This window comes from Ranitomeya imitator, chromosome 4 (assembly GCF_032444005.1).
Source record: "Ranitomeya imitator isolate aRanImi1 chromosome 4, aRanImi1.pri, whole genome shotgun sequence".
NCBI classification, from domain to species: Eukaryota; Metazoa; Chordata; class Amphibia; order Anura; family Dendrobatidae; genus Ranitomeya; species Ranitomeya imitator.
In genome coordinates this window covers 434,632,061-434,648,231 of record NC_091285.1, presented here as the reverse complement: position 1 = coordinate 434,648,231, position 16,171 = coordinate 434,632,061, and the positions used below count along the sequence as shown (strand labels likewise).

At 48.4% G+C, this 16,171-nt stretch overlaps 1 protein-coding gene across 1 annotated transcript in view; it reads left to right on the top strand.

The window, feature by feature from the left end:
- Window positions 1-233: 233 nt before the first annotated feature.
- The window catches only part of FBXL22 (F-box and leucine rich repeat protein 22), a 54,751-nt gene continuing 38,813 nt past the window's right edge, over window positions 234-16,171 (top strand). Inside the window, exon 1 of the mRNA XM_069762088.1 lies at window positions 234-398. The gene's annotated coding sequence lies outside the window, so the exon portion shown is untranslated. The remainder of the gene's footprint in view (window positions 399-16,171) is intronic.

The following is a 16,171-nucleotide window of genomic DNA, read 5'->3' as shown; positions in this document are numbered from 1 at the left end:
GTAGATGGTGTTTTAATGCAATATCAAACTAAAATTAGGAGTGGATAGATTTACTGATCTACTCCCCACATTGACTTCAGAAACTGCATCTAAGGGAAATGTGTGAATGTAACAATTCCATTTATCAGGCTGATTTAAAGGGCCAGTATCTGGGTCTATATTTATCCTGGTGACAGCTGTGGTCCTTGCTCCCTGCCATATATGTCCTTAGCAGATCTGAGTACACAACAGAGAAGATCTAGAATGGTCTTTGCCCTAACACTGACTTTTCCATGCAGAAGTTCATATGAAAGTTCCAAATGAAATATTTTTTTCTTAATTGCAACAACTATTCTGGATTGCAGAGACTGGACACGCTCATTGCCTTCAGTACCGGAATTATCTGAGAGTCTACCAAGGTATTTATAGCCATGTTTTATATTAAACAGTATTCTATAGGGTAGCATTTAATTTATCATTTAACAAAATCTTGTAGTGCATTAAACAGCTTATACTTGTATTTATAGCCTGTATATGCAATGCCGAGTCCTGTAAGCTGACACTTCAGGGATAGGATTCCTAAATCATGTGCTGTCAGTGACTATATAGCAGAACAGACTTGGTTACATATATTCTACGTGAGTTTCAGTGTGTGTAGACATACAAAATTTATTGGTTAAGTCGGTATTTATATATATTTTTAATTTAAATTTAATTTTTCTGATTATTGTCTAAAATAGAATAAATAATTTTTATCTTCCCTGGAAGAATGGCCAGTGTATGCTGTAGTAGTGCTAATTTATGATAAAATGATCACTTTTTCTGTTATAAATAAGCAAAAAAATCAGAAATATGGATAATCGAGTTACAACTCTGCCCACCCTTAACTTTTCATTAAAAGTTAAGTTGTTTTTTTTTCAAGGCACCAATGTACTGCAATCTTGTGCTATCCATAAAAAAAATCTATACGTTTAAATCATTTTTTTTCCCTAACATGGAAGGCTGTCAATAATAGCTTGGCATCTGTTATGTTTTACCATCTCATGACTTAAATCTTAGGATATGGCTGGTTTAGAGATAAGTTAAAGGGAATCCGTCAGCAGGTTTTGTTATATAATCTAAGGAAAGCAGGAGGTAGGGGTTAAAATACAGAATTCAACAATGTGTCATGTCAAGCTGTGTGATGTTGTTTAACTGAAGGCTTAACCCCTTTCTGACCTTGAACGGGATAGTACATCCGAGGTCAGAACCCCCGCGGTGAGCCCGCATCAAAGCCGGGACGTGTCAGCTGTTTTGAACAGCTGACATATGCCCGAAATATCGGCGGATGGAATCGCGATTCACCCGCCACTATTAACTAGTTAAATGCCGCTATCAAACGCTGACAGTGGCATTTAACTAGCGCATCCGGCCGGAAATGCGCGCATTGCTGACCCATGTCACGTGATCGGGGGTCAGCGATGCGTCGGCATGACAACCAGAGGTCTAATGAAGACCTCTATGGTTGTTGATGCCGGATTGCTGTGAGCGCCAACCTGTGGTCGGCGCTCATAGCAATGCAACAATTCTACTACATAGGAGCGATCAGACCTTTGCTCCTATGTAGCAGAGCCGATCGAGTTGTGCCAGCTTCTAGCCTCCCATGGAGGTTGTTGACGCATGGCAAAAGTATATATATAAAAAAAATGTTTTTAAAAATATGAAAAATAATAAATATATAAAAGTTTAAATCACCCCCCTTTTGCCCCATTCAAAATAAAACATAAAAAAAAAATCAAATATACACATTTGGTATCGTCGCGTTCAGAATTGCCTGATCTATCAATAAAACAAAGGATTAACCTGATCGCTAAACGGCGCAGTGAGAAAAAAAATTTGAAACGCCAGAATTACGTTTTTTTTGGGTCGCCGCAACATTGCATTAAAATGCAATAAGGGGCGATGAAAAGAACATATCTGCATCAAAATGGTATAATTAAAAATGTCAGCTCGGCGGGCAAAAAATAAGCCCTCACCCGACCCCAGTTGACAAAAATGGAGATGCTACGGGTATCGGAAAATGGCGCAATTTTTTTTTTTTAGCAAAGTTTGGAATTTTTTTCACCACTTAGATAAAAAATAACCTAGACATGTTTGGTGTCTATGAACTCGTAATGACCTGGAGAATCAAAATGTCAGGTCAGTTTGCACTTTGTTTGCAATTTCACCGCACTTGGACTTTTTTTTTTTTCATGTTTTCTAGTACATGACATGCTAAAACCAATGATGTCTTTCAAAAGTACAACTACTCCCGCAAAAAATAAACCCTCACATGGCCATATTGACGGAAAAATAAAAAGTTATAGATCTGGGAAGGAGGGGAGCGAAAAACGAAAATACCCCGGGTCATGAAGGGGTTAATCACCTGGTGATTACATTGTCCTGGCTACAGCAGTTCATGCATGCTAGTCTGACTCCACCCCATTCTGTGATCAGCAGCTCACTGTCTATAGATAATCTACAGATAATTTACATAGAGAGCCTGGTGTGGGCGGGGTTAGCTTTCTCAACTCTGCTGCATTGCTAAATCTAAAAAAACTCTGTGTCATTGTTGAATTCAGGGTCTCTTTGCCTACATCTTGCTACTCTCAGGTGAGCCTGCAAAAATCTACTGACAGATTCCCTTTAAAGGGGTAATCCAGCTTGGCTCACTCTCATACTGGTAAGGGAACGGGACTTATGACGTCATTTCTACAGCTAGCTGTTAGGGATGAGCGAGTGTACTCTTTGCTCGGGTGACCTCTGAGTGTTTATGACTGCTCGGACATTTAGCTTTCATTGCGGCAGCTGAATGATTTACAGCTACTAGCCTGCTTGATTACATGTGGGGATTCCCTAGCAACCAGGCAACCCCCACATGTACTTAGGCTGGCTACTAGCTGTAAATCATTCAGCTGCCGCGATGAAAACTAAATCTCCGAGAAGTCAAATAATCGGAGGTCACCCGAGCGTGCTCGGGAAAACCCGAGCAATGAGTACACTCGCTTATCACTACTAGCTATCTATCTCTGCAGCATCGGAGGAGCTCTGGCACTTAAGCGCTTTCAAGTTATAATGAAGCAAAAAGCTGGTAAATATCGCATCCCTTGCTTAAGGCCAGTTTCAAACGTCCTGATTAGGGTTGAGCGACTTTTAGTCGAGTCGAGTGAAATCGGCCGATTATCGCGAAAAGTCGGGGATCGACCGAAACACGAAACCCAATGCAAGTCAATGGGGAAGCATAGTCGGCAGTGAGTGGAGGCCAGGAAAACACCTACAGTGCCCATTTTAATGGCAAAAACATCCATTCTTGGTACTGAAGCTTGTCAATCTTAAGGTACCTTCACACTGACCAACTTCACAACGATATCGCTAGCGATCCGTGACGTTGCAGCGTCCTGGATAGTGATATCGTTGTGTTTGACACGCAGCAGCGATCAGGATCCTGCTGTGACATCGTTGGTCGGAGCAGAAAGTCCAGAACTTTATTTCGTCGCTGGATCTCCCGCAGACATCGCTGAATCGGCATGTGTGACGCCGATTCAGCGATGTCTTCACTGGTAACCAGGGTAAACATCGGGTTACTAAGTGCAGGGCCGCGCTTAGTAACCCAATGTTTACCCTGGTTACCAGTGTAAATGTAAAAAAAAAAAAACACTTCATACTTACATTCCGGTGTCTGTCGTGTCCCCCGGCGTTCTGCTTCCCTGCACTGTCAGCGCCGGCCAGCCGTAAAGCAGATTACAGCGGTGACGTCACCGCTGTGCTTTACGCCCAGCCAGTGCTCACAGTCAGTGCAGGAAAGCACAGCGACGGGGGACAGACACCGGAATGTAAGTATGTAGTGTTTTTTTTTTTTTACATTAGCACTGGTAACTAGGGTAAACATCGGGCTGCGCTTAGTAACCCGATGTTTACCCTGGTTACCAGGGGACTTCGCATAGTTGACAGCTATGTGACAGCTCTCCAGCGACCACACAGCGACGCTGCAGCGATCGGGATTGTTGTCTAGATCGCTGCAGCGTCGCTAAATGTGACAGTACCTTTAATTTACCTTATAATAATGGTTAGGCATTGGACATTGGGGGTCATTTGGCTAAAGTTGTGGGGGGTATGGCTGGGTCAAGTATTTAGTGGGCCCAGGAAACGTGGACCACGTCACGGCAGTGGAGCAGGGAGAGGTAAGTATTTCAACTTTGCAAGTGCTGTGATCCTGAGCAAGCAGGGGGGGCCCACTCGTTCGCATTGGCACTGGCACAGGGCCCCTCAAAGTACGGCGGTGTGTTTGCACGGCGGGGGCGCCTCCCACCGGCAGCGACACTATGCGTACTATGAGGGGCCCTGTGCCAGTGACGTCACCAACGAGTATTCCCCCCCATCTGATGAAGGAACCTGCACTTTCATCTGCACCTTCCTCTTTGTCCCCGTGTAAGGTGGTATAGTATGCGAGAAGGGGAACCTCACTTTCAGCAGGGTCACATTCTGGCTGTGTAGCGTGCAAGGGGAATGTAGCGGTCTGGGTCAATGTACCAGCAGAGTCATCTAGCACTGGCTGGGAAATGGGCAGGATGAGGAGGAAACACAGATATAGGCCCAAATAATAAAGTGGGCTAAATGCATTTCAAAATTGGTAACAGGACTAACCAGGCAGCATTGCTTTGTTCAGTGGAGGACAACTGTAATGAGAGGCTGACACAGTGAGTAGGCCCAAATCAGTAAGTAGTCTAAATGCAGTTCAAAATTGGTAACAGTAGTAAACAGGCGGCACTGCTTTGTTCAGTGGAGGAGAACAGCAAGGAGCGGCAGACACCGTTAGTTGGCCCCAACCAAACTAGTAGCCCCACTGCAGTTTTAAAATTCCGATAGGCTGAAAACAATTGCAGGTCATTTTTTTTAAGAGGACAGCTGTATTGAGTGGCACAGACAGACACTGCTAGTAGGCCTTACACCACAAAGTTGGCTCGATGCAGGTTTAAAAAAGGTTACATGGGTACACGGTCAGCATTGGTGTGGTCAGTGGAGGACAATTGGAAGGAGGGACCGCAGACAGACTTAGTAGGCCTAAAATAAAAAAGTAGGCTCTATGCACTTTTAAATAGGTTCCAGGGGTACACAGGCAGCATTGGTGTGGTCAGCGATGGACAATTGGAAGGAGTGTCTGACACAGTTAGTACTCCAAAATAATACATAAATGTTAATGTCTCGCAAAAAAAGCAAAACCCAAAAAAAAGGGTGGCATACTTAGGTACAGGGGTGGGCTCCTCTGCTGACTTTCAGACATTGTTATTTGGTGCAAAGTATTTACTGCTGTAAATGTAGGACAGGGCCACTGAATATTTTAACTAGCATCATACATGTCAACAAATTGGTATTGTCAGTGGCAGGCATTGAAGGATTTAACCGCACAGACTAAACAGCGGTGGAGCAGTGACAGATAATTTTGCAAATGGTAGAGCACAGTTTGAGCTGGGGGGGAATGGGGGCAGTCTCTCGTGCCTGGCGGTACTGGGCCAAGGCCCCTCATGTTGCAAGGGTGTGTCTGACGCTGGGTGCGCGCCACCACCGCCAGAGACACTTCATTGTACTATGAGGGACCTGGTGCCAGTGTCGTCGACCAAAAGTGGGCACACCCACCTCTTCAGACAAAAGGCACTCTCACGGGTGCTTGCGCCAAGTGGTGAGACCACGGCCCCGTGGGGGGAGTCAGCCCATTTAGGGAGGTGTAAACATGTCGTATGCTGGACATACAGCAGCCAGGGCTGCCACTAGAAATTTCGGGGCCCCATACTGGCAAAATTTTCGGGGCCCCCTTGAAACTCCGCCCAGGCTCCACCCCAGCCCCGCCTCCAGGCTCCACCCCACGAACTGTCCACAGTCCCACCGCTCTTTCTTGGAAAATCTCCACTTCTCACCTATCACACATTAATAGTTCCCATCACCAGATCACACATATAGCCGGCAGCTTTTGTTTTGGCCAGAAGATTTTTTAAGCCGCCACCATAACACGGTAGACACTTTTGGCCGGGCCCTACTCTACTGTAACCTACTAAATATTTGTTAAAATATGCAATACAATTTAGGTATATTTATTTATTTTTCAATTTTTAAAATGACCTATAATACTACATACAAGGAACAAATCCCACAGCACTATGACCAGATGACATATTACCACCACAGTGATCGAATAATATAAAATACAAGGAACAAATACCGCTACACCATGACCAGACCGCATATTACCACAAATGACTGAATACTATAATACTGATCAGTAATAAAAAAAAACCCACATTACTATCACCAGCAGTGCCATTATGCACAGGAGATCTGTAATTAGTAAGCAGTGTCTGTGTACAGGTAATACAGTGATCACCGGTGACATTACACACAGGAGCTCTGTATATAATGTATAGGTAATACAGTGATCACTGGTGACATTGTACACAGGACCTCTGTATATAGTATACAGTGTATAGTGTCAGTGTATAGGTAACACTGACTCACCAGTGACGTCTCTAGGTGAAGTCCTTCATCTTTCATCCAGCACAGACCGCCATCACTTCATCCAGCCAGGACTCATCTCTGCAGGAAATAAAACAGTTATCTCGAGTTCCGCTTGTAGAACACATCACTTAATTTTCCCAACTTCTACATTACACCACATGAAGAAGGCAACATAGTATCACTCTACACAGTAACAGGACCGCCCCCCCATTTAAAACAGTATACTCAAAAAATAAAATAAATACATCACTGCAATAATAATATCCCTTAATTAGCCCCTATGGTAATATTCGCCATCCTAGCCCCCGTGTGTCAAATTCCAGGCTCCAGCCATATGTTCTCCCATCCTGCCCTCATGAGTATCCATTCTGCCCCATATGATCTCCCCATCCTGCCCCATCTGTCTCCATCGTATCCATCCTGCCCCATCTGTCTCCAATCTTGCCCCATCTGTCTCCATTCTGCCCCATCTGTTTCCAATCCTGCCCCATCTGTGTCCAGCACTCTGCCCCATCTGTGTCCAGCACTCTGCCCCATCTGTGTCCAGCACTCTGCCCCATCTGTGTTCAGCACTCTGCCCCATCTGTGTTCAGCACTCTGCCCCATCTGTGTCCAGCACTCTGCCCCATCTGTGTCCAATCCTGCCCCATCTGTGTCCAATCCTGCCCCATCTGTGTCCAGCACTCTGCCCCATCTGTGTCTAATCCTGCCCCACCTGTGTCCAGCACTCTGCCCCATCTGTGTCCAGCACTCTGCCCTATCTGTGTCCAGCACTCTGCCCCATCTGTGTCCAGCACTCTGCCCCATCTGTGTCCAGCACTCTGCCCCATCTGTGTCCAGCACTCTGCCCCATCTGTGTCCAGCACTCTGCCCCATCTGTGTCCAGCACTCTGCCCCATCTGTGTCCAATCCTGCCCTATCTGTGTCCAGCACTCTGCCCCATCTGTGTCCAGCACTCTGCCCCATCTGTGTCCAGCACTCTGCCCCATCTGTGTCCAGCACTCTGCCCCATCTGTGTCCAGCACTCTGCCCCATCTGTGTCCAATCCTGCCCCATCTGTGTCCAGCACTCTGCCCCATCTGTGTCCAATCCTGCCCCATCTGTGTCCAGTGCTCTGCTGTTATGTTTGCTAATGACAGGTGTTATGAAGGCAATCCAGAAACACAGTGTGCTTAGCGATCAGAGCGCACACAGTGATCTGACAAATACCCAAAAATACAAGAACGAGCTCTGAGACGTGGAAACTCTGTAGACTGCACACCTGATCCTATCCTAAACACAACTAAAAGCGGCTGTGGATTGCGCCTAACAACTACCTAGGCAACTCGGCACAGCCTAAGAAACTAGCTAGCCTGAAGATAGAAAAATAGGCCTGACTTGCCCCAGAGAAATTCCCCAAAGGAAAAGGCAGCCCCCCAACCTCAGGCAGTACCGCCAAATGGTGCACAGATTTACGCTCGCGCAAGCGTCGACCGATCTGAATGGCCAAAGACAAAGACTCATTCAAACCAGCAGGCATAGGAAATTTATCCAGATACTCACGGAAGATGTCATGCATAAAAGACTGAAACACAGATGGAGCATTGGCAAGTCCGAACGGCATCACTAGATACTCAAAATGACCCTCGGGCGCATTGAATGCAGTTTTCCATTCATCTCCTTGCCTGATTCTCACCAGATTATACGCACCACGAAGATCTATCTTAGTGAACCAACTAGCCCCCTTAATCCGAGCAAACAAGTCAGATAACAATGGCAAGGGATACTGAAATTTAACAGTGATCTTATTAAGAAGGCGGTAATCAATACACGGTCTCAGCGAACCACATGCTGAAAGAACAAAGGTACCAAATCAGAGGAGGAAGGATTCTTGGTTCTAACATAGATTTCTGATCAATAGTATCTTGAATTTTTGGGTATTTGTCAGATCACTGTGTGCGCTCTGATCGCTAAGCACACTGTGTTTCTGGATTGCCTTCATAACACCTGTCATTAGCAAACATAACAGTACAAGGAGCCAATTAGAACTAAGTTTCTAAGTTTCAAAAATGGTGAGCCTAATTCAGTGGATCAGGCTGATCGTACAGCAATCCGCGCGCCAGGAAAACCTGAGCCTATGCAGTGCGATAGGACTATGACTAGAGTTGAACGGCAGGAATACAGACGTCTGAATGGTCTGTGTTTCTACTGTGGTGATCCCACTCATGCTATTTCTGATTGTCCTAAGCGCACTAAGCGGTCCGCTAGGTCTGCCGTCATTGGTACTGTACAGTCCAAATTCCTTCTGTCCATTACCTTGATATGCTCTTTGTCGTCGTTTTTTTTTAAAATGGCGTTTGTGGATTCGGGCGCTGCCCTGAATCTGATGGATTTGGATTATGCTAAACGTTGTGGGTTTTTCTTGGAGCCTTTGCGGTGTCCTATTCCATTGAGAGGAATTGATGCTACACCTTTGGCCAAGAATAAACCTCAATACTGGGCCCAGCTGACCATGTGCATGGCTCCTGCACATCAGGAAGTTATTCGCTTTCTGGTGTTGCATAATCTGCATGATGTGGTCGTGTTGGGGTTGCCATGGCTACAAACCCATAATCCAGTATTGGATTGGAATTCCATGTCGGTATCCAGCTGGGGTTGTCAGGGGGTACATGGTGATGTTCCATTTTTGTGGTAGGATGGGCATTGACCTATCCTTTTCCTCGGCTTTCCATCCTCAGACTAATGGCCAGACCGAACGAACCAATCAGACCTTGGAAACATATCTGAGATGTTTTGTTTCTGCAGACCAGGATGATTGGGTGTCCTTTTTGCCGTTGGCTGAGTTCGCCCTTAATAATCGGGCCAGCTCGGCTACCTTGGTTTCTCCATTTTTTTGCAATTCTGGGTTCCATCCTCGTTTCTCTTCAGGACAGGTTGAGTCTTCGGACTGTCCTGGTGTGGATTCTGTGGTGGATAGGTTGCAGCAGATCTGGACTCAGGTAGTGGACAATTTGATCTTGTCCCAGGAGAAAGCTCAACTTTTCGCTAATCGCAGACGCCGTGTGGGTCCCCGACTTCGTGTTGGGGATCTGGTTTGGTTATCTTCTCGTCATATTCCTATGAAGGTTTCCTCTCCTAAATTTAAACCTCGTTTTATTGGTCCGTATAGGATTTCTGAGGTTCTCAATCCTGTGTCTTTTCGTTTGCATTCACAACACTCTGCCCCGTCTGTGTCCAATCCTGCCCCATCTGTGTTCAGCACTCTGCCCCATCTCTGTCCAGCACTCTGCCCCATCTGTGTCCAGCACTCTGCCCCATCTGTGTCCAGCACTCTGCCCCATCTGTGTCCAGCACTCTGCCCCATCTGTGTCCAGCACTCTGCCCAATCTGTGTCCAATCCTGCCCCATCTCTGTCCAGCACTCTGCCCCATCTCTGTCCAGCACTCTGCCCCATCTCTGTCCAGCACTCTGCCCCATCTCTGTCCAGCACTCTGCCCCATCTCTGTCCAGCACTCTGCCCCATCTCTGTCCAGCACTCTGCCCCATCTCTGTCCAGCACTCTGCCCCCTCTGTGTCCAGCTTTCTGCCCCCCATGTGTCCAGCTTTCTGCCCCCCCCGTGTCCAGCTTTCTTCCCCCCGTGTCCAGCTTTCTGCCCCCCCCCGTGTCCAGCTTTCTGCCCCCCCCTGTGTCCAGCTTTACTGCCCCCTCTGTGTCCAGCTTTCTGCCCCCCCTGTGTCCAGCTTTACTGCCCCCTCTGTGTCCAGCTTTCTGCCCCCCGTGTCCAGCTTTACTGCCCCCTCTGTGTCCAGCTTTTCTGCCCCCCCTGTGTCCAGCTTTACTGCCCCCTGTGTCCAGCTTTCTGCCCCCCCCCGTGTCCATCTTTACTGCCCCCTCAGTGTCCAGCTTTACTGCCCCCTCTGTGTCCAGCTTTACTGCCCCCTCTGTGTCCAGCTTTCTGCCCCCCCTGTGTCCAGCTTTACTGCCCCCTCTGTGTCCAGCTTTTCTGCCCCCCCCCCGTGTCCAGCTTTACTGCCCCCTCTGTGTCCAGCTTTCTGCCCCCCCTGTGTCCAGCTTTACTGCCCCCCGTGTCCAGCTTTCTGCCCCCTCTGTGTCCAGCTTTTCTGCCCCCTCTGTGTCCAGCTTTACTGCCCCCCCTGTGTCCAGCTTTACTGCCCCCTCTGTGTCCAGCTTTCTGCCCCCCCCCCGTGTCCAGCTTTCTGCCCCCCCTGTGTCCAGCTTTACTGCCCCCTCTGTGTCCAGCTTTTCTGCCCCCCCCGTGTCCAGCTTTACTGCCCCCCTGTGTCCAGCTTTACTGCCCCCTCTGTGTCCAGCTTTCTGCCCCCCCCCGTGTCCAGCTTTCTGCCCCCCCTGTGTCCAGCTTTACTGCCCCCTCTGTGTCCAGCTTTTCTGCCCCCCCCTTGTGTCCAGCTTTCTGCCCCCCCTGTGTCCAGCTTTCTGCCCCTCCCCCCTGTGTCCAGCTTTCTGCCCCCCCCTGTGTCCAGCTTTACTGCCCCCTCTGTGTCCAGCTTTACTGCCCTGGGACACCCACCCACCCCCCCGGATCGCCGCTCTCAATAAAAAAAAACAAAGTTCTGCTTACCTGCCGCGCTCCTGCTCTCTCCACGCAGCTGCACTGTGCACTCGCCGGCGACTGACAATGACGTCAGACGCCGGTTACCTGCACGCTGCGGCTGGCGGCTATTAACTATTGACGTGCGGGCCCGCACGTCAATAGCGTTAAACAGCTGTAGCGCCGGCCGCCGCTAAGGGCCCGGTTCAGCCTGCGGCTGCCGGTAGGGGCCCGGTGAGCAGGTAAGAGGCGGGCCCCCTCTGCTCACCGGGCCCCATACGCCAGTCACGGCTGTAATGCCCTGATGGCGGCCCTGACAGCAGCTGCAAATTAAGAGATTGGAACAGTCAGTAAGAGCAGTCCAAAAGCAAGACCTTTTTACAGGAAAGCTAGGTGTCAGCTGGGAAAGGTGGGGCAAAATAATTAGAAATCCATGAGTGGTTCATTTTAATGAAGGTTAGATCATCAACATTTTGGGTAGCCAGACGAGTCCTTTTTTCGGTCAGTATTGAACCAGCAGCACTGAATACTCTTTCTGATAGCACACTAGCTGCTGGGCAAGCGAGCTCCTGCATTGCATATTCGGACAATTCAGGCCAGGTGTCTATTTTGGATGCCCAGTAATCAAATGGGAATGACGGGTGAGGGAGAACATCGATAGGGGAGGAAAAATAGTTAGTAACCATACTGGACAAATGTTGTCTCCTGTCACTTTGAATTGATGCTGCAGTACCTGTCCTGTCTGCGGTCATTGCGAAATCACTCCACAACCTGGTCAGAAAACCCCTCTGTCCAACGCCACTTCTAATATGTGCACCTCTAACACCTCTGCCCTGTTGCCCCCTGCAGCTCGTGTGAGAACCATCACCGCTGCTGTGTGCTGGGAATGCCTGAATCAAACGGTCAACAAGAGTTGCTTGTTTGGTTGCCAATATTTGTTCAAGGTTCTCATGTGGCATGATGTTTTGCAGTTTCCCCTTATAGCGTGGATCCAGGAGGCAGGCCAACCAGTAATCGTCATCGGTCATCATTTTTATAATGCGGGGGTCCCTTTTTAGGATACGCAAGGCATAATCTGCCATGTGGGCCAATGTTCCAGTTGTCAATTCACTTCTTGTGCTGGGTTGAGGAGCACTTTCGGGCAAATCAATGTCACTTGCCTCCCTCAAAAACCCTGAACCTGGCCTTGCAACGCCACCAGTTTCTATTGCCCCCTGAGAAGCTTCCTCATCCAAAAAATACTCATCCCCATCATCCTCCTCCTCTTTGCCCGCCACCTCGTCCAGTAGACTTACCTGACGAGACAATGGCTGACTGTCATCATAGCTTCCCTCGTCCTCGGCTGCAGATGCCTGCTCCTTTATGTGCGTCAAACTTTGCATCATCAGACGCATTAGGGGGATGCTCATGCGTTTTATGGCGTTGTCTGCACTAACCAGCCGTGTGCATCCCTCAAAATACTGAAGGACTTGACAGAGGTCTTGTAGCTTCGACCACTGCACACCTGACAACTCCATGTCTGCCATCCTACTGCCTGCCCGTGTATGTGTATCCTCCCACAAATACATAACAGCCCGCCTCTGTTCGCACGGTCTCTGAAGCATGTGCAGTGTGCAGGCATGTACTACGGAGGACAGAGAATGAACTTCAATCCAATATTGCAGCCAGCATGCAGCCAGCGGGTAAGGAAAGGGTGAATCAAACACCCGAAAACCCCGCCTCCATGGCTGAAGATTGTTCCCTCCAAATTCAGGTGACAGTGTCCCTTTAAGGTGTGAGCCAGGCAAGGAATGTGTTTCAGTTGTGAAAGGGCTATGGCAGCCATAAAATTCCTTCCGTTATCACTCACAACCTTGCCTGCCTCAAGATGTACACTGCCCAGCCATGACTGAGTTTCTTGATGGAAGAACTCAGACAAAACTTCTGCGGTGTGTCTGTTGTCGCCCAAACACTTCATTGCCAATACAGCCTGCTGACGCTTGTCACTAGCTGTTCCATAATGGGACACCTCGTGTGCAACAGTGACAGCTGCGGATGGAGTGGTCGTGCGACTGCGGTCTGTGGACGAGCTCTCGCTTCTGCTGGAGGACGAGGAGGAGGGGGGGTGAACGCCTACAGCCAACTGTTTCCTAGACCGTGGGCTAGGCAGAACTGTCCCAATATTGCTGTCCCCTGTGGACCCTGCATCCACCACATTAACCCAGTGTGCCGTGATGGACACGTAATGCCCCTGGCCATGCCTACTGGTCCATGCATCTGTTGTCAGGAGGACCTTTCTACTCACAGATTGCCTGAGTGCATGGACAATGCGGTCTTTTACCTGCTGGTGGAGGGCTGGGATGGCTTTTCTCGAAAAGAAGTGTCGACTGCGTAGCTCGTAGCGTGGTACAGCGTAGTCCATCAGGGCTTTGAAAGCTTCGCTTTCAACTATTCGGTAGGGCATCATCTCTAACGAGATTAGTCTAGCAATGTGGGCGTTCAAACCCTGTGTACGCGGATGAGAGGATGAGTACTTCCTTTTCCTAATGAGAGTCTCTTGTAGGGTGAGCTGGACTGGAGAGCTGCATATGGTGGAACTAGCGGTGGTGCCGGGGAACATGGCAGACTGAGAGAGGGTTGGTGATGGTATTCTTGCTGTTGGCCTACATACAGTGTTTCCTACCAAGAACCTGGTGATTCCCTGACTGCTTTGGCCTTGCGACGAAACCTCCACATTTGCTGCATGTGGTGTGGTAAACGGTGGGCTTACAGTGAGGGAAGGGATGTAGCGTTGCTGACTAGCTTAATTGTGAGAGGGTGCAACAACGTTAACGGACGTTTGGTAGTTAGTCCAGGCTTGCAAGTGCATAGTCGTTAAATGTCTACGCATGCAACTTGTATTTAGATTTTTAACATTCTGACCTCTGCTGAAGGTCCTTGAGCATTTCTTACAGATGACTTTGCACTGATCATTTGGATCTTGGCTAAAAAAATGCCAGACTGCACTCTTCCTACTATCGGATACCTTTTCAGGCATTGCACACTGAGCTACTTTAACCGGATGGCCACGCTGTCCTACAACTGTTTTTGGTTTTGCCACACGTTTTTGGCCAGATACGGGCCTGCCAGATGGAACCTGTTGCGATGTTGATGCCTGCTGCGGCTCCTCCTCCGCTTCAGAGCTACTGCCGGCTGCACCCTGTTCCCCCAATGGCTGCCAATCGGGGTCAACAACTGGGTCATCTATGACCTCCTCTTCTATGTCGTGTGCACCTTCCTCTGTGTCACCGTGTAAGCTGGTGCTATAGCGTTCGTGACGGGGCTCCATAGTCTCATCTGGGTCAGATTCTGGATCAGTACACTGCGAGGGCAATGTTGTGATCTGAGTCAAAGGAACAGCATAATAATCTGGCTGTGGCTGTGCATCTGTGCATCTGTGCACTCCATGTCCGATTCATCTTGTAATGGGCATGGCCTGTTAACAATTTCCCTTTCTAACCCAGGAATGGTATGTGTACAGAGCTCCATGGAGTAACCCGTTGTGTCACCTGACGCATCCTTCTCTGTTGTTCTGGGTGAAGAACGCAAGGAAGTGACTTGTCCCTGACCGGGAACATCCACTGACGACGCGCTGCTTTTACATTTTGCACTTTCCGAAGAGGACGCAAAAGAGCTAGAGGCAGAGTCAGCAAGGAAAGCCAAAACTTGTTCCTGCTGCTCCGGCTTTAAAAGCGGTTTTCCTACTCCCAGAAAAGGGAGCGTTCGAGGCCTTGTGTAGCCAGACGATGACGGTGGCTGAACAACTTGAGACTTAGGTGCTTTATTGCTTTTCCCACGACTACCTGATGCTCCACCACCACTACCATCATTACCAGCTGGCAATGACCGCTCACGGCCACGACCTCTTCCACCAGACTTCCTCATTCTTGGAAATATGTAACCAAACTAACAAACGGTATTTGGTAATGTAAAACCAGTTACAAGGTGGACGCAAACTTGTTGTGAATTTAAATCTCCCTTTATAGGTGTGTGAGACTGCAGGGAAAATCAGGCCCACTGTATTACAGTACACAGCTTCAGTGGCAGACAGTGGGTGACAGATATGCCACTAACAGGACTGACGCAGATGCACACACTGGAAATAAAAATCTCCCCTTCTTTTTTATATGGAAGACTAGTGAATAAATCTGGCCCACTGTATTACAGTATATTTTCTGTGGCAGAAAATGACTGACAGATACCACAGACTGGACTGGCACAGATGCACAGATTTGCCAATATTAATCTCCCCTTCTTTTTTTTTGATGGGAGACTAGTGAATAAATCTGGCCCACTGTTTTACAGTATTGTTTATGTGGCAGAAAATGACTGACAGATACAACAGACTGGACTGGCACAGATGCACTGATTGGCAATATAAATCTCCCTTTTTAGGTATGGGACAGTGCAGAAAAATACAGGCCCACTGTTTCACACTACACAGTTTCAGGGGCAGAAAGTGGCTTGAAGAAAAAAAAAAAAAAGACTGTACTACAATTACTATCTCCCTGCAGTAATCTCAGCAAAGTATGGCAGGCAGCAATAACAAGGAATGGACTGCTGCACACAAAAGTGTGGACAAACAAACAAGATAGCTGTGCAGAAAGGAAGGAGCAACAGGATTTGTGCTTTGAAAAAAGCAGTTGGTTTGCACAGCGGCGTGCAAACAGCAATGTAGCTATCAGGGAGCCTTATAAGCTACAGAGCTGATGCATAGAAATCTAGCCTCCACTGTCCCTGCAAGGAAAAGATGGTGTTGGACAGTGGAAATCGCTACAGCACAAGCGGTTTGGGGGTTTATATTCCCTGCCTAACGCTATCCCTGCTTCTGACGAATCGGCAGCAACCTCTCCCTATGCTCAGATCAGCAGCAGTAAGATGGCGGTCGGCGTGCACGCCCCTTTATAGCCCCCGTGACGCCGAAGAAAGCAAGTCAATCACTGCCATGCCCTTCTCTAAGATGGTGGGGACCGAGAGCTATGTCATCACGCTGCCCACACTCTGCGTCCTCCTTCATTGGCTGAGAAATGGCGCTGAACGCATCATATGAAACGCGACTTTGGCGCCAAGGTCGCCAACTGCGTGGCCGTCCCCACACA